The sequence below is a fragment of the Ipomoea nil genome, unplaced genomic scaffold (assembly GCF_001879475.1).
Source record: "Ipomoea nil cultivar Tokyo-kokei standard unplaced genomic scaffold, Asagao_1.1 scaffold0876, whole genome shotgun sequence".
Taxonomy (NCBI): Eukaryota; Viridiplantae; Streptophyta; class Magnoliopsida; order Solanales; family Convolvulaceae; genus Ipomoea; species Ipomoea nil.
In genome coordinates, this window is record NW_017617304.1 from 281,579 (window position 1) to 302,149 (window position 20,571).

Genomic DNA, 20,571 nt, shown 5'->3' on the forward strand with positions numbered 1-20,571 from the left:
CCATTGTCTGTGATTACCTGGAAGGGGATGCCGAAACGATATAGGATATTTTTCTCGACAAACCTTTTGCACCTTGCTGCAGTGATGCTCGCTAGGGGCTCGGCCTCCACCCATTTCGTGAAATAGTCAATGGCCACGATGATGTACTTTCTGCTTCCAGTCCCCGTGGGAAGGGCCCCTACCAGGTCAATTCCCCATCTTGAAAAAGGAATTGCGGTGCTTACCGGGGTGTAATTCGTCGCAGGTCGACCCGGCAGTGCTTGGAATTCTTGGCACTTGGGACATCGCTTTGTATATTCGGCGCAATCCCTCAACATTTTGGGCCAAAAATACCCTTGTAGCATGATGCGGCGCGCAATGGTGTACGCCCCTTGATGCGCGGAGCATACTCCCTCGTGGACTTCTTTTATCACCAACTTCGCTTCATCTGGATATAGACACCTTAGTAACGTGCCGTTGTAGGAGCGTTTGTACAACTTATCGCCCGAAACAACGTAGCTAGGTGCCCGTAACTTCGTTACCTTGGCGTCTGCCTCGTCTTGTGGTAGGGTGCCATCTGCCTTGTATCGCTTGATATGATCAATCCAACACGGCTCCCTAGTCTGCACAGGGAAGACCCACGAGACGTCAATACTTGAAGTCTCGAGGTCTTCTAGTCGAGCGATCTTCCTAATATGGCTGGGGACTCCGGTACTTAGCTTTGAGAGCATGTCGGCGTCGGCGTTCTGCTCTCTCGGTACCTGGTGTATCTCATATCCCTCGAACTCGCGCAAGGTTCTCAACACCGCGTCTCTGTATTTCTGCATGCTTCCTTCGTTGGCTTCATACTCCCCGAACACCTGGCTGACCACCAGCTTGGAATCGCATCGAATTCGGACCTTTTCAGCTCGTAGTCCTGCCGCCAATCGCAGTCCATTGAGGAGGGCCTCGTACTCCGCCTCATTGTTAGACAACTTGAAGTGGAATCGGATGGCATAGTAGGCGCGGAATCCCTCCGGAGTGACGAGCACCACGCCGCCGCCGCAGCCCTTGCTGTTGGAAGAGCCGTCTGTGGACAAAGTCCACCACCCTCCATCTTCAGTTTCCACTTGGTCCGTCACTTCCCGAGCGGTGCATTCCACTATAAAGTCTGCAAGAGCTTGGCCTTTGATGGCGGGCCTCGGTTTAAAATCTATGTCAAACTGACTGAGGTGCATGGCCCACCGTGCCATCCTGGCGGAACTGTTGGTATTCCGTAGGAAGCTTCCCAACGGCTGATGTGAAAGTACATGGATGGGGTGAGCTTGGAAGTAGTGAGCCAACCTTTTTGATGAGGTGACTATGGCAAATACTGTTTTCTCCAACACACTGTACCGGAGCTCCGCGTCGTGTAGGGCTTTGCTTACGTAGTAGATGGGACGCTGAGTCCCTCTTTCCTCTTTGACCAGCACGGAGCTGATCGCACCCTGTGACACGCCCAAGTACAGAATTAGGGTTTCACCTGCCTCTGGCTTTGCAAGCAGGGGCGGGGACAACAAGTATTTTTTCAACTCTTCGAAGGCCTTTTGACAGTCTGACGTCCACTCGAACCCTTTGCTCTTTTTCAAGATTTGGAAGAAGGGGAGGGATCGTTCAGCCGATTTCGACAGAAAACGGCCTAAGGCCGCCAGACGCCCGTTGAGTCTCTGGACCTCCTTTATGGACCGCGGAGGCTCCATGTCAAGGATAGTCCTTACTTTTTCTGGATTCGGCTCAATGCCGTTCCTGGTGACCATGAAGCCCAAAAATTTGCCCCCATTAACGGCGAAGGTGCATTTTTTTGGGTTCAAGCGCAAATTAAATTTTTTCATAATGGAAAATACCTCGCTGAGATCCTCGGCATGGGAAGTGGCCTTGCGACTTTTGACGATCATGTCGTCCACGTATGCTTCCATGTTTCGTCCCAGTACTGACTTGAACAGCTTTGCCACCATGCGAGTGTATGTGGCCCCGGCATTCTTCAATCCGAACGGCATGACCAAGTAGCAGAATATCCCTTCGTGAGTGGTGAAGGCGGTCTTCTCTGCGTCCTCCTCATGCATGGATATCTGATGGTACCCACGGAAGGCGTCCATGAAGCTCATGAGTTCACATCCTGCCGTCTCATCCACCAATTGATCTATATTGGGTAGTGGAAAACGGTCCATAGGGCATGCCCTATTGAGGTCCGTGTAGTCCACGCACATCCTCCATGTCGATCCTTTGGGAGCTAAGACTACGTTGCTCAGCCACTGTGGGTAGTAAATTTCCTTGATGTGCCCTACGTTGAGTAATGCGGTCACCTCCTTTTTCACGAACTCTCTTCGTTCTGCCGACATATACCTTTTTCGCTGATGCACTGGTTTTTTGCTGGGGTCGACCGCGAGCTTGTGGGTTATGATCCTTCGATCTATTCCCGGCATGTCCTCTGGCCCCCACGCGAACACCGTGTGAGAACGGCGAATTACATCCACTATTTGGGCCCTTAGCTCTGGGCTTAAGCCTGTGCCGATCTTCACCACTCGGTCTGGTCTGGAGGGATCGAGAACTATGTCTTCTGTCTCTGACACGGGCTCGGCGCGGGGCCAGGCCTCTTCTTCTTTGAAAATTTTCTCCGCGATCGTGTGGACCTGTAAGTCCTTGCTGCCGATCTTCTTGCACGCCTTCACGTAGCAACTCCGGGCTGCCCGTCGGTCGCCTCTGACGACTCCTATTCCATTCGGAGTGGGGAACTTCATACACAGGTGTTCCACAGATATTATGGCCTTGAGGTCCTCTAGTACTGGCCTTCCCAGTATGATGTTGTGGGCACAAGTGAGCCTTACCACGATGAACTCCATGTCCAGCTTGCGAGCGTTGGGGCTCGTGCCTATCTCCACGGGCAGGGTCACCGACCCTTCTGTTTCCACCGAATCCCCAGTAAACCCAGAGAGTGGAGTTCGTACCTCTTTGAGCTGGCCTCTAGGTAACCCTAACTTAGTGAAGGCGTCGTAGTACATCACGTTAACCGAGCTTCCCGTGTCGACCAAGATGCGATGTACGATCGTATCATTGATGTCCATCTTAATCACCAGTGCGTCGCGATGGGGTAAGGGGCCCTCGGGGAGGTCCTCGTCAGAGAAAGTGATGGCCTCCCGCCTCTGCTTCTTCCCTTTGGGAAGACTCACCACTTCTCCTACGTACAGCTGCCTGCTCCACTTCTTCCTCTCTGTGGGTGTGTCGCCGCCAGCTGGTCCACCGTAGATGAAATGTATGGTGTGTTTCTTTTGTCGTCTGGGCGCCATCTCGGTTTCCTTCTCGCTGTCATCCTCCTCCGATATCTGGTCGTGCTCCCTTTTCTTGGCGTTCGAGGTGGATGGCTCGGCCCCATCCCCCTTCCTCCAGACATTCTTTGGTGGATTTTTTGATGGATCGTGCTGCGGCTGTTGCTGCTGCCTGGATCGCTTGACAAAATGCCGGAAGTAGCCCTGCTGGATGAGTTCTTCTATCTGTCTCTTTAGCACATTACATTCGTCCGTGTCATGCCCGGGTTGCCTATGGAACCTGCAGTACTTTGCTTGGTCCCCTTTCGGGGAGACCTTCATGCATTCCGGTGGGAACTCGACTATTCCCATCTCCTCAGCCTGTTTTAGGATGACACTGACGGGATGGGTAAGCGGAGTTAGGTTACGCAAGGGAACCAGGCGAGGCCGTTCATGGTCCCGGCCTTTCCCTGCAGCCGGGTGGTTCGAACGTGGCGCTTGGCTGGGCGGACCAGCTTTCCCAGGTTTTCCATTCTTCCTGCCGTCCTCCTCATCTTTCTTTTTCCTATCGACGTCCTCTGCCTCGGCATAGCGGCTAGCCGTCCTCATCAAATCTTCGTAAGAACGGGGGTGGTGGGCGTTTAGCTGCTTGTGAAAATACCCCGATCTCAAGGCATGGATGAATATCGGGATTGCCGCCTTGGAGTCGAAATCGTAGACATTGTTGACTTCCTTTTTCCACTTGATTAGGAAGTCTTTGAGGCTCTCGCCTCTATCTTGCTTTACTACACAGAGGTGAGAGAATGGTTTCTTACGCTGTATGCTACCGGAGAAGTATGTTAGGAAGCTTTTTGACAACTCCCCAAAATTTTGGATCGACCCGTCCGGGATGGTGTTGAACCAATCTTGGGCCGTTCCATCCAGGGTGGACAAGAACGCTCGGCACATGATGGCGTCCCCCGCCCCGATCATTACCATGGCAGCCTTGTACCTAGTCATGTGGACCCGTGGGTCAGTGGCTCCGGTGTACGCCTTGATGGCAGGTAACCTGAAGTCCCTCGGCAGGGGTACGTCCATGATGCTTGGGGAGAACAGTGCTGCCATCCGTACCTCAGGTTCCGGCGACTGTTCCCGTGCCTCCACCCTTCTTGCTAACTCCTCGATCCTTCTCTGCAGCCTTTCGACCAGGGCCGGCTCGTCAAGGTGTCGGCGCGGAGCCGGCTGCCGCTCCTCCCTGTGTCGTGGGGCTGGTTCCTCGACGTTTCATCCATCCAAGTGTCGGTGTGGAACCTGCTCATTAACGCGTCGTTCGCCTGCTGAGTGCCGACGCAGAGCCGGCTCATCGCGTCGCTCCGCCGAGTGCCGACGCGGAGCCGGCTCATCGCGTCGCTCCGCCGAGTGCCGACGCGGGGCCGGTTCGTCGAAGCGTCGCTCATCCGAGTGTCGACGCAGAGCCGACTCGTCATCGTGTCGGCGCGGGGCCGGCGCACGAGACTCGCCCATCCTTTCTACGGGCGATCTCTCAGCTTCCCTTTCCTCGTGTCGGCGAGGGCCTCTAGCGGAGGACCCCCGGCACGCGACTCCGACCTTTGCCGAGCGGGAGCCCCGTGTCCCAACCGTTCCAAGGCAGAGCGGGAGGGCCTAGGTTGCCGTCCGGCCGGTCCGCTCCTAGCGCGACGCCCTGCGTCCCTCGCGGCATGTGCTGCGTCCTGGGCGTCCACCCTCCGCGGGGATTCCACCTCTATTTCCTGAGGCGGGGGCGCTTGGCCTTGCAGTCCCATCGCCACTTGGTTCAGTGCCGCCGCCACTGCCTGCTGAATGGTCGCTTGGAGGTTCACGACTTGGTTCGCCCCTCCATTGTTGGGCTGATCTCGGAGGTCACCTCCATTGTTGAGTTGGTCTCGGAGGTCACCTCCGTTGTTGAGTTGGTCTCGAAGGTCCCCGGGCCTCCCATTGTTGAGATGTTCTCGGAGGTCCCCTCCACGATTGTTGGTGAGTAGGTCACGGAGGTCACCTGAGGCGTTTCCATTGTTCACGTTGCGAGAACCGTGGGAGCTGCGGGATGCCATTCTTTCAAGCTTGTTGTTGAAAGAGAAAGGGAGTTGTGTTGTAGCCTGCTTGAGTATTGGATTCAGGCTCTCAATGAAAGCACCAATGACGGTAATAACGTTACCGGTAAATAATAATAACGATAATCTAATAGCGATGTGTCAGAGAGACAATAGTGGTATTGCTCTAGTTCTTAGTATAGAAAGTACCGTGTGTCTTTGCTAGCTGAGGAGATCCCTATTTATACTTAGAGTCCCAACGGTAACAACACGGACATAAATGAGGAGCCTGGTCTTTAAGTCTCTCTCATCAATGGGGGCTTCAATGCTGTCTTCAATGTCAGTAAAGGTGGCACCTGTTGGGATTCCTGACTGTTGGAGTTTCTATTCGTTGGGTTCCCATGTGACGCTGAGTCAAGAGTCCATGCCCATTTGTGATCCGGGTCGGGTGCCAGCCTATTATCCTGTCAGTTGTTATTACAGTAATTCTTTCCACCAATCAATTGTGCACTTCTTCACCTAAACTATTATCAAAAGCCATCACAGGAGGAACATAACCATACAAAGCTTAGAAAGGTGTACATTTAAGAGAGGCATGATAGTTTGTATTGTACCAAATTCTGCCAATTGGAGCCATTTAACCCAACTCCTTGTGAAATTTTCTGTATTCGTATATATAGAGTGACTTAATAATAATTCAGTATAACTCTATTTAAGTATCTGCCTTATCACTAACTCATTATAAGTGTGTTCGACCAGTTAGTGTGACATTGACAAGACACGATGCGGAATTTAAATCAAACAGAAAGAAACTACAGAAGGTGTTGTTTACCCAATTCAATACAATAGTATCTACGTCTGGGAGACCACCATTAGTGAGCCCAATCCACTATCTCAACCAATCAATCATACCGATGGTAAGGAGATTGCAATCTCGACCCAATGTGCGATATACCTCACAAGGTAAGTACCTCTGATGAAGCTTATAGAGGATTGTTGAGGCGGAGATCCATCCAATAAGCAGTCAAAAGAGTCCCTCATTTGGAAATCGACGTTATAGCTGTCCGTCTCACTGACTCACCCACCATTGCACCACAGTTGAATGGAATACGGTCCACAGATAATCATACAGATGGTAAGGAGATTGCAATCTCGACCCAATGTGCGATATACCTCACAAAGTAAGTACCCAATCTGATGAAGCTTATAGTGTTGAGGCGGAGATCCATGCAATAAGCAGTCAAAAGAGTCCCTCATTTGGAAATCCACGTTGTAGATGTCTGTCTCACTGACTCACCCACCACTACACCACAGTTGAATGGAATACGGTCCACAAATAATCACTTTGCAAATTGTCTTCTCAATAAGTTTTCTTAACTCCGATCATAAAAATATTGAGAATATGATGATTCAGAGAATGGACTTTCAGCAACACATAGAAGGAGCCTCTCGAACAAACATTAATCTCTCATGCAAAAGTCTAAAAGGCTTTCGACATCCTTCTATAATATATAGGAACTCTGAATCTTGAATGACAAGTAATCTTATAGGGTTTCCTTGTGGACAAAGATTACTTGTTACGCCTTCTTTTTTGGTAAGTTTGACTGTAACAGGGATAGTTCCTTAAATCCTCAATATGGTAACTACTTTGCCGGTCTGGAAGGAAAGGCGGTGAAGACCATCTGCTAGTTTCCAAAACTCTGCTAGTGTAGTATCTGTTCTGTCAGAGCATTCTTCAGTAACACAATTCCACTAAACCTTCACCTATCTAATTTTTCCATAATATAGCCAACACAATATGGGGTCTAACAACATTAAACATTAACAAACTCCCCCTTTGGCTATTATTTGGCAAAAGATTACTAACAACTTAAAAAAACAACTAACCGGCTAAATGAATACTAATAAAGAGCAGTTTAGCATAACATAAAATATCCAAGGCTCCAAAAAGATATATCCTCACCAGAGGATAATAGTTTAAACAATATAGACCCAACAACATAACCAATTAATCAAGTTTAAAAGCATAACTAGAAATACCATCAAGTAATCCCCCCTCCCCCCCCCCCCCTCAAGTAATGTTTTCTCCCCTTTTTGTCCAAATAATAGACAAAGTAACTCATATTGCAGGAGTATCTCCTCCTCTCTCAGTATTAGGGGTTGGTTCAGCATCAACTAGACTCAATCTCAGTAGAACAGTGGCCAAGTCAGTGCGAGCAGCATCAAGTTGCTTGGCAATCAATCTATATGCCGCCTCTAGATCATTGGCAATACGTTTAAGCTTGAGGGACAACTGTTTATCAGGGGGACTAGTTCTAATCAACAGCTCTAGTTTTAGCAGGCACAACATATGAAAGGGGGGGGGGGGGGGGTGACTGGTGTAACATCTTTAACATGTTTCCCACCAAGCAAGCGATCATTAACACGATAGTATATGATATGAACCTAGTCCAAGGTTCAAATAAGATGGAGTATTGTCTCAAGATTACTCTTAGTGCAAGGATAGAGATAGATCAAAGTACCTTAGACCTCACGAGAAACCCTTAGTCCCGAATCCTCAAACACTTAGAAGAATCACATTGTAGCTTCAAGTACCTCGATGATGCAATCTTCAATCAACTATAGTCAGATCTAGTTTCCTTTGATTCAAGAACGAGTCCACAAACCAAAATCTAAGATTGAAGAAAGGAAGATTGATTCGAGTTCTCGAATCAATTTGCTAGTTGAGTCCACGAACTAGCCACTAATTGAGTCCACAATTAGCCAAAAGGTTTCTTACACAAGTGTAAAGAAAAACTTAAGAATTTTATTGAATGAAAGCCTCCTTAAAAATGGTATGGATGTGCCCTATTTATAGGTATAGGGGCAGCATTGTAATCCTAAATACAATGGGAAAAAGAGTCATAAACCTAATCTAGAAAGCAAGTAAACATGGTCCTATTTAGAAAGGGATTTAAAGAATCCTTTCTAAATACAAACTAGTGATTTCTCTTTCATGCCAAACAATTTAAAAAAAAAAAAAAAAAAAAAAGCCTTGAGTTCTTTTTCATCTTTTGCAAATCGGCTTGACTTGAATTTCCACAATCTTTGAACATAACCAATGAAGAGTTGCCTTAATTGTTTGGACTTGGGCCTTGTGATTGGCCCAATTGGTTCTCTTAATGGATCTTCATTATGTTAGGTCGCATCATCCTCCCCTTCTTGAAAATGATTCGACCTCGAATCTTATAAGCATTGTATTCGATCCATGATATCACTTGAAATGTGCCATTATAATACTTTCCTCTATCGACTAAAATTATTATTGGACTTTCTTGTTTCTTCCACCAATGATGCTTTAAGGATGTAGTTATGGGCCTTGTGATGAGCCTAGTATAGACCCTTATTGTTTTCCATGTGTGTTGGTTCCTATTATTCTCCCCTTCTTGAAAAGGATTCATCCTTGAATCCAAATATTCAATGAAAGAGAAATTAGCAAGCTCACTTTGGTCTTGTTTGGTAAATGGCTGTTAGTTGATAGCTGTTAGCTATTAGCTAATTGGGTTAATTAGAGGGTATAACTAGTTGATAACATTAGCTTATTGTAGAAATGTGTTTAGTAAATTAGATATTAGTTGATAGTTGTTTGGTATAGTTTCTTTTATCAAAAAGCTAATTGAAAAAGTTGATTTGAGTAGCTTTTTGAATTTTAGCATTTTGGAGTTACAAAAATCTAATTAACCAAGAACTTATATTGATTTTTTAACCAAGTCAAAGAGCTAATAGTGGTCAAATAAGTCAAAATTGGCCTATAGGCTAACTATTTTACCAAACAGGGCCTTTGTGTTTTATCACGCTCATGCAACTTCTTCTTAAGATGCTGATGCGTAGTATATTTGCAAACAAATAATTCTCGGAGTACGAGTTATCGATCCACAGGGAAGTGGTTGTATCAAGCACTAGTTACTAACTTATTCATTAGAGCTAATCCTAACAATTACTTAGATGATTGATTGGAATAAAATAAATAAAATAAAACAGAGGTTCAGGATTTTGAAAACAATTAGAGAGAAGTTGAGATTCATGGGATTCAAGTATTTAATCACCTAGTGCCAATTATCGTTTGCAATATTTAGTTTGGAATTAAGATTTGTGTGGGAATGCAAAGTGGAATCGAATTACTCCCGTAATCTCTATTCCTAGTGAATTTCCACTCCCATGGCTTAAACACCCAATAAGATCAAAGATCAGCATTCAATTATTCCTAATTACTACCATCTCCCGATTGGCAACAATCTAGAATAAACTTCCCCTAATAAGTTCCCCTTTCCCAAGGACCAACCATTAGGTGCAATCGTGTGTGCCCTAATTTATGCCCCAACTCCCATTGGTGACACAAACATGGCTATGAAGCTAGTAACTATGGCCATTAATTACAAGCATCAAACAATATTATCACGATTGCAACACAAGTATTAAACCCAAATAATAATATATTAAAGAAACTGAGAGCTCAGGCACATAGGTTCATAAACACTTTTACCCAAGAATCTCTAAAGAATTTAGCCAAGCATGACTAAATTATACATAGCAAATATAAATAAAGAATTACAAATCATCAAAAGAGTACAAGAATTAACCAGACGATTTTCCCAAATCTCCCTAGTCTTCTTCTTGCTTTCCAAGACAACTTGTGGCTCTTGATTTCTCTCCTTCTTGTCTCCAAGAATCTCTGAATTCTCTCGGTGTCCGGTCTCTCACATTAGGGTTGAGGAAGGAGGGATTTTATAGTGGGTACAAAGTTGAGATGAAATAGGAATCTTGTACCAAATTGGACTCAAATTCTAATTCCTATATTTAAATAAAGAAATTGTCGTCTTTAATGATATTTAGAATTTGGAAGATTCCTTGAATTGCTAACTTTTAATATGGAGATATGAGCCTTGAAATCCGCGCAATTGATATTAGGAAAAGAGATCTCGCGCTTGTATTGAATTTCGCCCAGCTGCGCCACTTTAAGCGTCTGTTTTTATCCCAGAAATAGACGCCTATTCTCTCGACGCGTCGAGAATTTTCTCCACGCGTCGAGACTTCCTGTGCGCGAATTAGTTAGCTACTGGAAAATTTCGACGCGTCGAGCCAAGGGCTCGATGCGTCGAGTCCACTGGGCTCCGAACTCGTCCAAAATTGCTCAAAACTCATCCTTGAACTTCCCTTGCTCATATCTTTGACCTAAAATGGTTCAAAAACACTAACAAACACCGTAAAACATTCAAAACAAGTGTGAACCATAATTAAATGATAATAGCAAGGAAAATATGTATTAAATAAGCAAAATTAAAGGACTTAAATACTGAGATGATTCAAAATAACTATAATAACAAGCAAAGATGTGATAACATCACCCCCTCACACTTAAGCTTTTGCTTGTCCTCAAGCAAAACTAAGGAATAAAATCACAAGTCAAAACATACAAATTACTCATGTTCTCTCTTGCACAACCTTTCAAACTACCAACCAACTTGCTACAAAACAACAAGCTTCAAGAATCAAATTAGTTTGGCACATAAGAGACCCATTTCTAAGCCAATAACCAAGCACCAAGAATTTAAAGTATGTGAGGATCAAGTGTGGACAAATACTCAGTTGAGATTATGCAAGACACAACTCAAGAATGAGATCCCATAGGCTTGCCCTTCATACTCCCCTAGATTAAATCTTAAGAATTCATGCTAAGATCAAATAGGACTTTATTTAGCTTGTAATGGGGCTACGGGTGATGGCTAACAAAGAAGTGGTATGGAAAAATTAATCAAAAAGAGAGAATGTCACAATTTATCTAAATTTTTCAAATTTTGGAAGAGATGAGATAATCATAATTTCAAGGAGCAAATTTCTTTTAAGAACTTAGCAACTCTTTGGTAAAGTGGGGATCCAAACTCAAAAACTTTCAATCTCTTTTTTTTTTTTCTTTTCATTCTTTTCTTTGCCTTTGGACTTCTTTTGGATACAGCAAGATAATTTTAATCCAAACTTTCATGACCCCCACACTTGAACATTTGTAACACTAGCTGTTTTTTTTTTCGTAGCACAACTCCATAAAAACTCTTCTTACAGAAAAGATAAAGATAAAAGTTTCATTCTCTCAAGGGTGGATGGGAAATATTTGGCCAAGGGCTAAGGGTTATAATAATGGGGTAAATCAAAGAAAAACAATCACAAAGAGGGGATAAGTGCATAGCACTTATTTAAACAAACAAAAGGCACAACGGGGATACGAAGGATAAAAATATATATAGGGACAGGTTTAAAGGCTATGGCTAAACAAAAATGGCCTAAATCACTTCAAAACATGCAAAACTTAGACATCACTTAGGGAGTAATGAGGCAAGTTCTAGCAAAACACCCATGACCGGAATCTCACATAAGCCTTCACTAGCAATGCAAAACACAAGATCAAGAATTAATCCAATTATTAAGTGGTTAACAAAGCTATTGGCAAGGGAATAGATCAAATATGTGTTACACCTCGAATCATCCATCACAAATTGAGATGCAGCAAGCACCACTAAAACAAACCACAAACCAACAAGAGAGAATAATTGTAACTGCATGCTAAGACAAGTAGCTTATTCACCAAAAATAGCATATGAGTCATCCAAGCAAAAGCAAAAATTTTAAAAATTTAGAAATATCCCCAAATTAATGATTCCTCCCCCTCACACTTAAAACTTTGCATCATCCCTGATGCAAAATAAAAGAAAAGGAGAACAAGAGAAAAGAGAAAACTAAAAAGCAATAAAATAATCACGAACTAGAAAATAATAAAACTAAATAAGACGAAACTAGAAAGCAATAAATAAATAGGGAAAGTAATAAAAGATAACATGGGGTGCCTCCCATGAAGCGCTAAATTTAACGTCGTTAGCTCGACGTTACCTCTCTAGCCATCAGGTGATTGGAGAAGAAAAATCCCCTTCTTTCCATCAACTTTCTCTTCCAAGTATTTCTTCAAGTGGTGTCCATTTATAAACTCTCTTAAGCTCGAACCCTTCACGTCATCATGTAAGGAACCACATTTGCCCGAATCAAGAATTATGCCTCCATTCTCTTTTTCTTCTTTTTCAACACTCTTTTGTTCAACAAGTAATGAGAGTCTCGGATCATTCACATGAACCAGCAAGTATTGGGAATCATTGGATATATAGATAGGCAAATGTGTGCCATTATCCTTAAGAACTCCAATGCCTCCCAAATTCAAAATTTCTCTGAAGTTCTCTCCAAGGGAAGTGTTCTCCATTGGTGAGACATCCTCATTCAAATCATGTGCTCTATTGAGAACTTCCTCATCTAATGGGCAACTCTCTATATGTTCATTGCCATCATTACCTTGCAACTCTACATTTTCCTCCCAGCTTGGTGTCTCCATCCCAATGCATTTATCAAATAATTCTTCATCTTCCTCTCTAAGATCCTCATCATCCTTTTTATTTCTCTCAACTTCATGACCTTCATTTGGCAAGAGCAACTCTTCTAGAACCTCTCCATTAAATGAATCTTGAAGTGGCTCTTGAATTGTCAAATCTTGCTGTCGAGCTATCATGTGATCGAGTAGAGCATTCATGCGATCAAGTTGAGCATTCATGTGATCTTGTAACTCCAGATATTTCGAGCACAATTGCATTGTCTTGGTCTCTTTGGACTTCATCTCAATTATTTGGTCAAGTGATTGACAATCTTGTTGAAACTCTTGGTACGGCAACTCTTGAGCTCGCCCTTGATACTCGTAATTGGGATCCATGATAAAGCAATTTTCCGCCTCATGAGGTCCACCACATATCATGCACCATGAGGGTTGTGGAGTAGGTGGTGTGCATCTTTGATAAGTAGCTTGACTCATGTTGGCACAAAATCCTTGAGTAGATTGTTGAGGGATATGGTTGGTGGGGTTGAGCATGTAACAATTTTCCACAAAGTGATTCCCACCACAAAATGAGCACCATTGGGGTTGTGATGTTTGATATGAACTTTCTTGATAATATCCTTGACTAGAGTTGGCAAAATTTGAGAAAGGGAATTGTTGTTCCATTCCTCCATATTCTCGATTCATATTCCAACTCATCTCATAACCTTGAGAAGGAGGGTAAAACGGTGGCATGGTTCCTTGGAATGCATATCTATCCATAAACTAAATCACACTCAAAACAATGAACTTGTTATGGGTTAGCAAAATAAAATAAAATAAAATAAAAATAAAATAAAAAAAATGGACTAGTCTCCTAGAATAAAGATTTCACTAATGTTAATACTAGAAGCACCACCTCCCCGGCAACGGCGCCAATTTGATGCGTAGTATATTTGCAAACAAATAATTCTCGGAGTACGAGTTATCGATCCACAGGGAAGTGGTTGTATCAAGCACTAGTTACTAACTTATTCATTAGAGCTAATCCTAACAATTACTTAGATGATTGATTGGAATAAAATAAATAAAATAAAACAGAGGTTCAGGATTTTGAAAACAATTAGAGAGAAGTTGAGATTCATGGGATTCAAGTATTTAATCACCTAGTGCCAATTATCGTTTGCAATATTTAGTTTGGAATTAAGATTTGTGTGGGAATGCAAAGTGGAATCGAATTACTCCCGTAATCTCTATTCCTAGTGAATTTCCACTCCCATGGCTTAAACACCCAATAAGATCAAAGATCAGCATTCAATTATTCCTAATTACTACCATCTCCCGATTGGCAACAATCTAGAATAAACTTCCCCTAATAAGTTCCCCTTTCCCAAGGACCAACCATTAGGTGCAATCGTGTGTGCCCTAATTTATGCCCCAACTCCCATTGGTGACACAAACATGGCTATGAAGCTAGTAACTATGGCCATTAATTACAAGCATCAAACAATATTATCACGATTGCAACACAAGTATTAAACCCAAATAATAATATATTAAAGAAACTGAGAGCTCAGGCACATAGGTTCATAAACACTTTTACCCAAGAATCTCTAAAGAATTTAGCCAAGCATGACTAAATTATACATAGCAAATATAAATAAAGAATTACAAATCATCAAAAGAGTACAAGAATTAACCAGACGATTTTCCCAAATCTCCCTAGTCTTCTTCTTGCTTTCCAAGACAACTTGTGGCTCTTGATTTTTCTCCTTCTTGTCTCCAAGAATCTCTGAATTCTCTCGGTGTCCAGTCTCTCACATTAGGGTTGAGGAAGGAGGGATTTTATAGTGGGTACAAAGTTGAGATGAAATAGGAATCTTGTACCAAATTGGACTCAAATTCTAATTCCTATATTTAAATAAAGAAATTGTCGTCTTTAATGATATTTAGAATTTGGAAGATTCCTTGAATTGCTAACTTTTAATATGGAGATATGAGCCTTGAAATCCGCGCAATTGATATTAGGAAAAGAGATCTCGCGCTTGTATTGAATTTCGCCCAGCTGCGCCACTTTAAGCGTCTGTTTTTATCCCAGAAATAGATGCCTATTCTCTCGACGCGTCGAGAATTTTCTCCACGCGTCAAGACTTCCTGTGCGCGAATTAGTTAGCTACTGGAAAATTTCGACGCGTCGAGCCAAGGGCTCGATGCGTCGAGTCCACTGGGCTCCGAACTCGTCCAAAATTGCTCAAAACTCATCCTTGAACTTCCCTTGCTCATATCTTTGACCTAAAATGGTTCAAAAACACTAACAAACACCGTAAAACATTCAAAACAAGTGTGAACCATAATTAAATGATAATAGCAAGGAAAATATGTATTAAATAAGCAAAATTAAAGGACTTAAATACTGAGATGATTCAAAATAACTATAATAACAAGCAAAGATGTGATAACATCAGATGCTTGACACGAGTTGCTCCAATCTTCATCCTACAATCAACAAGTAAGGCAATTGAGTCTAATGACACACCATGGAATTTAAACAATCTGGATGGTAATAGTTTAACAAAATGAGACATATTAAATTTAGCCATCTTGTTTGAATTGTCAACAAGCACAAAATCTTTCCTCATAGAGCTTAAGGTTAAACCAAATACAAAATCCATGAAAATATCAAGTAATGATTTAGATGTATTGTGGTAGTAGCACAATTATGAACATAAGATTCTACATCTTTTTTCTTATTTGGCCAATGAAAATATCCATTCAAAATATCATCACCCTTTGGAATACCAAATTGTCCCCTATGTAGATCAACAATTAAATCATTATCCAAAACGCAGCAAAAAGTGTCAATCCCTTCGACTTTGAACCAAAACCCCTTATGCAAGTAGTATTTGCCATAACAAGTTTTCAAATGTTCATTATAACTTCCAAGTGATTCCTTATCTCTATCATATAAAGTCTTAGTAAAATCAAAATTAAGGAATCTCGAGTGTATGGAGGCAAACAATTTTTAACACATCTAGCAAGTAGGTCATTAATAGAAACATGAAAAACAAATCTAGAGAATTTTAATGCATGCTTTTGAAATAAAAGTGAGTAAATAGTGACTCCCCTTCTTTTCTCTTGCTTACTATCCTTTTTAGTTACCAAGAGAGGCTGCACTTTGACATCTTTGGCCGGTTCATTCCACTATACCACTGATTGTGGTTCCTTTGTTTGGCTACAAACTAAGTTAGAGGACTGGAGTGGTGACTCCAATTCCAAACATGGAGGTTCCACTTTGCTCTCTTTGATTTCTTCTTTCTTCAAGGCTAGTTTGAGAGCTTGCTTGTGACACCCTGGGAAATTGACCTTTAAAATCGGATTAATCATCCAATTAATCCCTACTTGTTGCCTTACAATTTCTCTTCTAATTTTCATTGAGAATAGTTGAGGGACCTAAATTGACTAAGTTCCTTGATCTTTTAATTTAGTCAATGGAAAGACCTTGTGCTTTATGTCTTGTACCTAATCTTTAATTTCCTCCTAACAAGTTTATGGGAAAGGGAGGTCATTTTAGCCTTTTCACAATTCTAGCTTGGCATCCAAGACATTTCCTAATACTACCTACCACCTTGGTCATCCTCACTTTGACAAGAAACACCCTCCTCTCTACCCTTCTCTCTACACTATAGCTTCTCTCCAAGCTAACCTAAAACCCTCCCAACTTTGCAAAGGAAAACTCCAAGATTCCACCTTTCCACCTCTACAACCTTAAGAAGGGTAAGTCCTAGGCTTGTTTAGTGTTATTACTTGGTTTTCCATCACCTTTATCTAAGTTTTGTTTGTTTTGTTGGGGTTTTGGTTTGTGTTTGGAAGACCTTGTGGAAGAAGACCTTCAAGAGGAAGTTTAGGAGTTAGAGGAAGTGTTCCTTAGGCTACAAGAGGTAACCCATGTCCTACAAAACCTATTTTATACTTGCTATGATGATTTCTTGATGTTCTTGAATGAAATTGTGCATATTCTTGTGTTTATGCATGTTAGAGCTTGTATTTAGGGTTCATACATGCTATTCTTTGAGCTATTCTATGTGTTCAAGTTCCTTTGTTGATGTATGAGTTTTGAGGTGTTTTGGATTTGAACTTGAGCATTTTGGCAATTTTCCCCGAAGGAAATTTCTCTACAGGTTTCGGTACCCGCGGGTAGACTGGCGGGCGGTGTGCTACCCGCCGTTCCACCTGCTAGATACAAGGTGAAGGTGGCGGGGGGGGGGGGGGGGGTACACGGGTGGTTGCCCACCCGTGGTACCACCCGCTGAGTACATGGTGGGGGTATGGCGGTACGTTGTATTTTGGCCTCCGTTTTGTTGAACCGTTGTGCACTTGTGTGTCTCGATTGATGTTTCGTAAGTCTAGAATGATGTCTTAAGTACCGTAATAGGACTTGTGAGTCTTGAATCGTGTTTATGATCCAATCTTGTGATTCGTTGGATTGATATGAAGTATATGTTGTTCGTATGAGCCTTGTTGATTATCTTGATTGAATTACATGCTAGTTACGTTGATTCATTGGTACTAGTATGTGTTTACCTCATATTGATCTTGCCTATTCTTGATGAGGATTGGTAACTTGTGTTACCAATCGTTGTGATCTTTTGAGTTGGAAGCCTTTCGTTATTATGGTATTCCTTGAAATGTTTCCTTCGTATTCTCTCTTGAGTTCTTCGATTGAATCTATCTTTATGAATTTGTACAAATGTTGTACCTTGTTATGATTGTTCTTTGATTGGGCTATGAATGAGACTTGATTATCTATGTCAATGATTATGTGACTATGTGTATAAAAGTTGGCGGATATGAGCTTTGCTCAAATGATTGGCGGTGAACTATCACGTGATATGTTATATAATGAAAAGCAGGCGGAAAAGCAAGCGAAAAAGCAGGCGGAGGAGCTAAGTCTCCACGGAGGAATAAGGTTGGACTGGTTGTACAGGGTGGCCTGGAGGTATAGATTGGAACTATTATAAGGATGGAGAGGAGTAAAGGTTGAAACTTGGTATAAGGTTGGAATGTGAAACTTGATCATTGATAATGTTTCTTGAAACTCGTTGCTTATGAGCATCTCTCGATATGTGATCTTTAATGATTGTTTATTGAATACCTTATCGTTGATTATCGTTGAAATTGTATCATTGTCTTCCTGTATTGATTCCATTGCTTAACCGTTGTTAGTCGGTACGTTTGAGTGAATCTCTTGATGAGTCAAATGATGTCTCTATCTCTTGTTTTAAAGCTAGTGTTGCTAAGACTATATCTATATATTCCAAGACTCAAATGATTTTCTTATAAACTATATCTTATGGTACTTAACGGGTTGGAGTGGGTTACTTAGCATTATTCGCTAATGGGTGCTACCCCTTAATATTTTACAGGTACAGAGTAGTTCATTCTTGAGCGGGCTAAAAGAAGGTGTTGTTTAGTGTAGCCTAACTTTCTCTCATAGTCTAGACATTGTGGCCTGCGTGCCTTAAACTTTAGACATGTGAATTTTATGATGGTTTTGGATTAGATTGTTGCTAGCCTGTGCATCTAAGTATGTTGCTTAGATGTGGCATAACACCCTATACTGTTTACTTAGCTTCCGCGTTGTTATAATCTTTATGGTTAGTTGCCTTGCTCGAATCCTCAAAGACTTAGAAGAATCCCATTGTAGCTTAAAATACCTTGATGATGCAATCTTCAATCAATTAGAGTCGGATCTAGTTTCCTTCGATTCAAGAACGAGTCCACGAACCTAAATCTAAGGTTGAAGAAAGGAAGATTGATTCGAGTCCACGAATCAATTTGCTAGTCGAGTCCACGAACTAGCAACTAATTGAGTCCACAATTAGCCATAAGGTTTCTTACACAACTACACAAGTATAAAGAAAAACTTAAGAATTTTATTGAATGAAAGCCTCCTTAAAACTGCTATGGATGTGCCCTATTTATAGGTATATGAACAACATTGTAATCCTAAATACAATGGAAAAAAGAGTCCTAAACCTAATCTAGAAAGCAAGTAAATATAGTCATATTTAGAAAAGGATTTAAGGAATCCTTTCTAAATACAAACTAGTGATTTCTCTTTCATGCCAAACAATTTAAAATAATGATGGCAAAAGATAATAGGGCTGATTTGGGCCTATATTAATCTCCAAAATCATCACTTAAACAATTATAAAAAAATCATTGATTTATTCTTCATCTTTTGCAAATCGACTTGACTTGGATTTCCACTATCTTTGAACATAGAGTTGTCAATGCGAGCTGGCGGGGCGGGGCCCGCCAAAGCCCGCCTTTTGGCGGGGTGGGCTAAAAAGCCCGCCAAAAATACGGGCCTAGGTAGGGGCAGCCCGCCCCGCCCCGCCTTAGGCCCGCGGGCCCCCGCCAAAGCCCGCCTATTTTTTTTTTATTATTTTTTTTATTTTTATCATGTGTGATGTGTCCCTAAAATCTAAACTCTAATATGACTATGTTAATAACTCAATTGCTATCTACTTAAAACACTTATTCATAAAAAAATAACATAAATTCGTTCATCACAACATGACAACAATAGGGGTAAGTATAATTACGAAAAACTGATAACCGATAACCGAACCGACCGATAACGATTATTATATTATACATATTATATTATACACATTATATATATATATATATATATATATATATATATATATATAACTTAAAAAAAAAAAGGCGGGCTGGCGGGGCGGGCAAAAAAGCCCGTTTTTAAAACCGGCTTAAAAAAAATGAGCCTATCCCGCCTTTTTGGCGGGCGGGACGGAAAAGCCCGGCGGGCTAAGCCCATTTTGACGGCTCTATTTGAACATAGCCAATGAAGAGTTGCCTTAATTGTTTGGACATGGGTCTTGTGATTAGCCCAATTGGTATTCTTAATGGATCTTCATTATGTTAGGCCGCATCATCCTCCCATTCTTGAAAATGATTCGACATCGAATCTTATAAGCATTGTCTTCGATCCATGATATCACTTGAAATGTGCCACTATAATACTATCCTCTTTCGAATCGAATTATTATTGGGCTTTCTTGTTTCTTCCACAAATGATGATTTAAGGATGTAGTTATGAGCCAAGTACGGACCCTTATTGTTTTCCATGTGTGCTGGATCCTATTATTCTCCCCTTCTTGAAAAGGATTCGTCCTCAAATCCAAATATTCAATGAAAGACAAATTAGCAAGCTCACTTTGTGTTTTATCACGCTCATGCAACTTCTTCTTAGGATGCTTGACACGAGTTGCTCCAATCTTCATCCTACAATTAACTTGTAAGGCAATTAAATCTAATGACACAACATGGAATTTAAACAATATGGATGGTAATATTTCAAAAAAATGAGACATTAAATTTAGCCATCTTGTTTGAATTGTCAACAAGCACAAAATCTTTACTCATAAAGCTGAAGGTTAAATCAAATACAAATTCCATGGAAATATCAAGTAATGATTTAGATGAATTGCGGTGGTAAGTAGCACAATTATGAACATAAGATTCTACATCTTTTTTCTTCTTTGGCCAATGAAAATATCCATGCAAAACATCATCACCCTTTGGAATACCGAATTGTCTCCTATGTAGATCAATAATTAAATCATTATCCAAAACACATCAGAAAGTGTCAATCCCTTTGAGTTTGAACCCAAACCCCTTGTGCAAGTAGTATTTGCCATAACAAGTTTTCAAATGTTCCCTATAACTTCCAAGTGATTCCTTATCTATATCATATAAAGTCTTAGTAAAATCAAAATTAAGGAATCTCGCGTGTATGGAGGCAAACAAATTTCTAACACATCTAGCAAGTAGGTCATTAATAGAAACATAGCAAACAAATCTAGAGAATTTT